Raw genomic sequence first — 6,417 nt, 5'->3', positions numbered from 1 at the left:
ATGAAAGCATCAGTGTTCCTGTGGGGTGAATTTGCCCTGGAAGAGCATGCTCCAGCAGTTCACTTTTGCTTCTGAGGTCTCAGTTTTCCACCTCCAACACCCATCTCTGACATCAGGGCCTTGTTACTCAATTTGCCCAAAGAGCTAGTCAGACCCCCATGTCCCCCAGCCAGCCTGTCTCCTCACTCCACCCCAGGATGGTCAAATCTTGGGGCTGCGAAGAGTGCAGCTTGCTCTTCCCTTGCTCTCCCTTATTTTGGGAATAACACAGACAGCCAGAGTGGGACTCCCAGCAGTGCAGCTTGCTCTTCCCTTGCTCTCCCTTATTTTGGGAATAACACAGACAGCCAGAGTGGGACTCCCAGCATAGCCTGGCTATTCAGCCTGGTGAGCCACAGTGCCTGGGCACTGGTTCTGTGGAGACCTTGTCTGATCTTGGGACCCTGGGACATTCAGGGGAAAACAAAAAAATATTTTGGTGGGTCTGTGGGCAGCATGGTCAGGGGTGCAAGGAGCTGTGCTGTAGGGATGCTCTGGGCTGCAGGCAGCATGCTCTGGGTGCAGGCAGCTCCAGGGCACGGACTTCCTGCTTGCAGGAGCTCATTCCATCCTGGGGCCAGCTGGCACCTAACGCAATACCAACCTTCAAGATAGGCTCTGTGGCTTCCCTTGCTGAGTGTCTGGGAGCCACAGGCAAGGAGCCAGCATGCCTGTGGTTACAGAAACAGTGTCCCCATGTGTCCCTAACTGGGAATGAGCTGTCCGGCAACAATCCTAACAATCTCACAGATAGGCGCAAAGAGCATGCAGGACACCTCCTCTCCCCACGCCCGCTGCTGAGCCTCCAGAGTCAGTTGCCCAGCCAGGGCTTGGCTCCCCAGTGTTTGGGCATCCCAAACCTCTCCTCTTCTATGAGTCTGAGTGCGGCCTCCTTGATCTACAGATGGGATCTGTCCCTGTCCCACCAAAGAGTCATGTTTCTTCACATAGAGGGACTATGAGCTGCTGCAGCTGCTCTACCACCACCAGGTTTGGGTACCTGACCTCCTTGGCCCTTGTCCTGCAGGCCTCCACCCTGCAGGACACAGCACATGGGGATGGGCTGAAATGGGGAGGTTCAAAGGGCTTCATTCAAGAGAGAGGAATAATCACCAGGGTAGAAAAGTCCAGGCAGGTGACGGAGGTGGTTTTCAGCAGAGGGAACCAGATTTTGCCAACACTCCCCCATCATCTTCCCACAGAGAAAAATTGCTAAGGAAGTTCCAAATCTAAAAAAGAAATGGCCATTTCTTCCATGTGCATGTCATGAAAAGAGCAGTGAAGGCTTCCAAAGAAGACATCAAGTCTATGCTGGCAAACAAAAGGTGAAACTTACTCCAGTTTCATCAAGTATTTTGGTCCAAGCTCTAGAGATTCCTTCATCTCCAACAGTCCCTGCTACAGAGGGGACCACCAGCCTGGTGGTTTGCCAGAACCATGCAAAGTCCAGGGGTTTTCTCAAATTTTGAACTTTCCAGTACTGGGAGCAGGAGATCTTCCCAGCTTCTACACAAAATGAAAGTAAACCTCACTTCTTGGCCCTGTGGTTGTGGAGAGCGATGGGAAAACCTGACCTTAGAGTGACTGCTTAAAAGGCAATAGAGAGACCTGAGCTGCCCTGATTGGTTTGCACTTCTGCCAGGTCTGAAGCCAAACATGTGGCTGTCCAGATGTGGATACATACCCCAGGCTGGTGCTCTCTCAGACCCTGGCCTTGTGCCCGTCACCAGACACAGCATGGAAGAGCCAACGGGACAGTGGGTTCCGTCCAACACAGCAGGTTGCTCTGGTCCTTTCTCCTCTCACCCAAAGCCCAGGCTCATCTCCTGCTTCTGGAAAGCTCCAGCAAGGGTGGGGAAGGTCTCTGGGGGTGGCAGGGGGAGAGAAGGGGGGCCTGGGACTTTCCCCAGGAGATCACAGGAGGAACTTTGGCTGGAGGGTGGGGGGAACCAGTGAGGAGTTGCTACATCATGCCCCAGTGAGCCATGAGTAACTCCTCTGGTATTTCTTCCCTGCGCAGAACAGTCATCAGAGCCAGATCCTGCCTGGGGGAATCACTACGTGGAAACGCCCAGCCCCATCCAAATTCCATTCCTACTCCCAGCAGAGCCGACATGAAGCAGATCCATGAGGGGACAGTTCTCTGGTATCCCCTGTCCTATCCCACCATCTGGGGTGGTGTGAGCATAGCCATAGGCAGGGCTAGCAGTGCTGGTTGGCAGAGCCTGGTGGGCTGCTGGCCTACAGAAGCAGCCAGATGCACCTGGACCATTGGAAGTCACTGGACAGCAAATCCTCATTGTATCTGCCGGTCCAAGGGAAACACGGGGCTGACCCTTCCCTTCCTTGATCTGGGCAACTGTCTTCTGTGCTTCCTCTAGTTGAGAAGCAGGTGTGCCATGACTTGAGACCCTTCCCAAGAGCCTGGCTGGCACCATGCTGCAACCTGAGCTATAGAAAAGTGCTTGAAGGCTTTTCTGAAGTTCAGCCCTGACATGTCATGCTTGGCACCAGCACCTGTGCAACCCCCCGAAAAAAGAAAAAAAAAATAGTTTGGCCCTAACTGACCTGCTTGGCAAGGCGAAGTACCTACAGCGAGGCAGCAGATGGCTCGGGAGAGAATCCCTGGAGTCCTGTTTTCCCCCCACCAGGCCCTGCTCCTGCCCACCAACCCCTGGCACAGCATTGTGGAGATACTGCCCTCTGTGATGAGGGGTGGGTCACCTATTCATTGAGAAGACTGTGTTGAGCTCATTGAGTGACCAGATGTGGGCAGCATCCTGACTTTGAAGGATTATCCCCTGCTGATGGGAGGACTGCAGCCTCCTTGCTCAGTCACAGTTGCGCTGGCCCCTGGTGCTCTAAAACTTGGTGCCCTTGGATACAGGACTGCCACATACCTGTAGAAGGGCCAGCAGTGTTTGGAAATGGATGGGATGTAGACATGGAGACCAGGGGCTGGACTTGGGCTGAAGGCCAGGGTGGAGCCAGGGCAGCAGCAAGGTCTCCCTGAGGAAGATGACCAAAGGATAGGAAAGGTAAGTGCTGAGTAGGCTGGGAACAGACTTAGAGGTGTACTGAGTCCCTGAGGTGACATATCTGAGCAGAGGCAGGGGGTGCAGAGGAGTAGGGTGGGCAGGCACGAGAGTGATAGCAGACAGGGAAACACATGAGAAAAGAGTCTAATAGTGTGCCTGGGAAAAGGGTGATGTGGGGGTCCTTCACAGCCCAACCCCCAATGGCTGAGATCTTCACCAAGCAGATAGGCATCAAGTCTCCCCAGGGAGCCTGTGGATTCAGAAGGAATGCTCTAACCATCAGACCACCTTGCTCATGGTGTGCCCCCTGCTGCAATAGCTATGGATAGTTTTAGACTCTTTAGTTTTATACTCTTTACTATGTCAGATATGCATGTGGTTCCCTGTCCCAGGAAACACCAGGGACACCCCAGGCCTCAGAGGTGCCTCACCAGAAAGCATGTGAGGGACATTGAGCCCTGGCATAGGTCTGTGACCCATGAGAATAGGGCACCCACCATTTTCCTTTAACCCATGACCAGAGGCCTCTCAGAGTGAGTGTCCAAACCTGGCTGCTGCATGAATGGATGTCTTTCCTGTCTCCTGACTGGAGCTGAAGAAGAGGAAGAGGAAGGCAGGTCCAGCAACAGAGAGGGACATTGGGATCCACCAGCATCCCCAGCTCATCCCTCTCATGAAGAAGATGAAGGAGGCAGGAGGATGCCTGGCTGTGACAGCACAGGGCACACCTGGGAAGGGGTCATCCTCAAAGATGCCTGGTGGGAACATCAGGACCAATGGGAGAAAGAAGTAAAATCTTTTTGGACATAGATGGAGAACATGTGGGGGGGAGGGGGTTGTCTTTGTGCTATCCCTCTCCTTCCCCCCATGGCAATGGGAGTTTTTCGGCTAGGAAGGGAGATAATGAAGGAGCAGAGCTAGCATGGCGGAAGGATGCCAGTGCAAGGGAGGTGGGAGCAGGCAGCTGGGGGTCGGAGGATGAAAGCAGCGGGTCCTGGGTGGGAGTGACAGGAGTGGTGCAGAGGCAGCCAGCAGAGCCAGGTGCAGCGGGAAGGGCTGGGGGGAAGGCAGGGAAAAGAGGCCAAGTGCAAGGAGAGCAAAGGCAGCGGAGGAAAAGAGAGCGTGGCCAGAGAGGCAGACATGAAAGGGGGAGTGAGGCAGGGGAGAGATGAAAGGGCCACGGCGCGGGTGCTCCTGCCTCCTCCCCAGGCTCCCGGGGCTCTGTAATCCCCGGGGAGCTGTCTCCTCTCATGTGGTGGCCCGCAGCTGTGTGCGGTCGGCTCAGCCCCACCGCTCCGCACCGGGACTTTCCAGGAGGGGGAGAAACCCAACACAAAACACATGACTTAACCAGCGCCTGCCAGGCCCCGGCACATGCGGGGTTCGGGGGCACCCTGCTATGCAGCATGCCCCGGGATGCTGCAACCCACCGGGGCCAGGGCCAGGGCCAGCTGGCAGGCATGGTCCCTTCTGCTGTGGGTGGAGGTGACCCAGAGCAGAATGAAAGGTATGAGTATGGGCTGTTGATGAGCAGAGCTCCAAAGTGGTTACAGGCACATGATGAGTCTGGGAGAGCCTGGATCAAACAGCATGAGACTGGGCCCATAGGGGCACACCTTGAGGTCATGAAGGCAGAGGGGTGCAGAGGCCATATGGGGTCTGTCCCTCTCCCCTGCTTCTTCTTCTGTTGAGTGCCATGCCCTCCCCCTCCTGCCTGCTGGGCTTGGCTCTGGGTGCCAGAGACGGAGCAGCACTTGGCAGTCAAAGTTGGCACCCATCCTGATGGGTCACTGGGTCACTTATTTTACTGCTCAAAAGAAATCCAGGAACCTAGGCCACAACAGGTACTGAAGTGATGCTTCCAAGGCAGTTTGGAGTGTCTTCACCCTCTATGCCCAGCCCAAGCCATCAGATGAAGACTTTTTCCCATAGCAGATGACCTTGATGCTGCTGCCGTTCAACACTGCTGACTTCAGAGATGCTGGTCTCTCTTCTCAGCTTTGGGGCAGGAGGGGAAGCACAGCGGGTATCCATAGAGATGTCCTCCACCTGTCTCCCTTCCTCCCCACCTCAGTTTTGCCCATGCCACCCTTCTCTTGTGTGCCTTTGTGAACCTGGTGGGCTCAGCTAGAAGTGACTCAGACTGAGCTTGAGCAACACTAGGAGCTGCCTTTGTCCTCCTGTCTCAGTGCTTTTCCTCTCCCCAGTCCCAGTTTCAAGACAAAAGAGAACCACTACTAGACAGCATGGCCAGGGAGCTTCTGCAAGCCCCTGGAGTGTCACTTTGTAGGACTCCTTTCAGAGGCTCTTGCAGAGCAGGGCTGTGTCACTTCCACAGCTATTTCCCTTCTGGGTGGGATACCATTTAATCCCATCTTTTTGGCTACATCTGGAAATGCTTGGAGTTCCTCCAGAATTCCCCAGCCTCTTCAGAGTCCCATCTACCCTCAGCAAGGAGCTTTGGACAGCCTGGAGCAGTGCCTCACTGGGCTCACTGGCCTCTCAATTCAAAGGGCCCACTTGAAGAGGTGATGAAGCTGCTGCAGTGGGGAAGAGCCCAGTGCACTTGGGGAGCAGGGGGTGGCTGTCCACAGAGCCCCATCCTTCCTGGTAAGATCCGAGCCTCCCCATAGGAATGCTCCAGCTTGGCTGCAGCTGCAGGGAGGGGAGGTGCTTGCCGAGCGCCATGGCACGAAGGCATGATGGGGCACGCTCTGCTGGACCATGAATACCTGTCCCAGGCAGTTAGAGGCACCCAAGGCGTGTACGGGTGGCTCAGGAGCACACGCCTCGTCAAGTCTGGGCGGTGGTGCTCCACTGGGAGAGGAGGCTCTTCCCAGTTTGCCCTCCCACTGCTGCTGGTGAATGGGGAGCTCCCCCCCGCCAGCGACCCGCTTCCCCATCACACTCTGCACGTAGCACACGGGTCTTGTGGGAGTGGAGGGGGGAATACCCCTTTTCTCCTTGGCAAAGGGGGTGTGAGTGGGTCTGGCCTGAGGGTGAGGGTGGGCTGGGTGTCCTCACTGGGTCCCTGCAGCCTAAGCATCATTGCTTGCATGAAGTGCCAAGGGAGCTGCTGAGCAAGGATCAGAAATCAGGAGATGTGCCAGTCAGTGAAAGAACAAAGAGAAGCAGAGGTAGCAATGCCTGGTGACTTGCTCTCATTTGCTGCTTGCATGGACATGGGCTGCATGCCTGTCACATGCACGGGGACATTTCCATGTCATGTAAGCCTCATCCCTGCTGTTGCCGAACAGCTCACTATGCCTCTGCTGTTGCAGGATCCCATTGCTTGGGGCAGGCTTCACGCCTCTGCCACTCCTCTGATCACACTGCCAGC

The sequence above is a fragment of the Heliangelus exortis genome, chromosome 6 (assembly GCF_036169615.1).
Source record: "Heliangelus exortis chromosome 6, bHelExo1.hap1, whole genome shotgun sequence".
NCBI lineage: Eukaryota > Metazoa > Chordata > Aves > Apodiformes > Trochilidae > Heliangelus > Heliangelus exortis.
Note: the sequence above shows the minus strand (reverse complement) of the source record.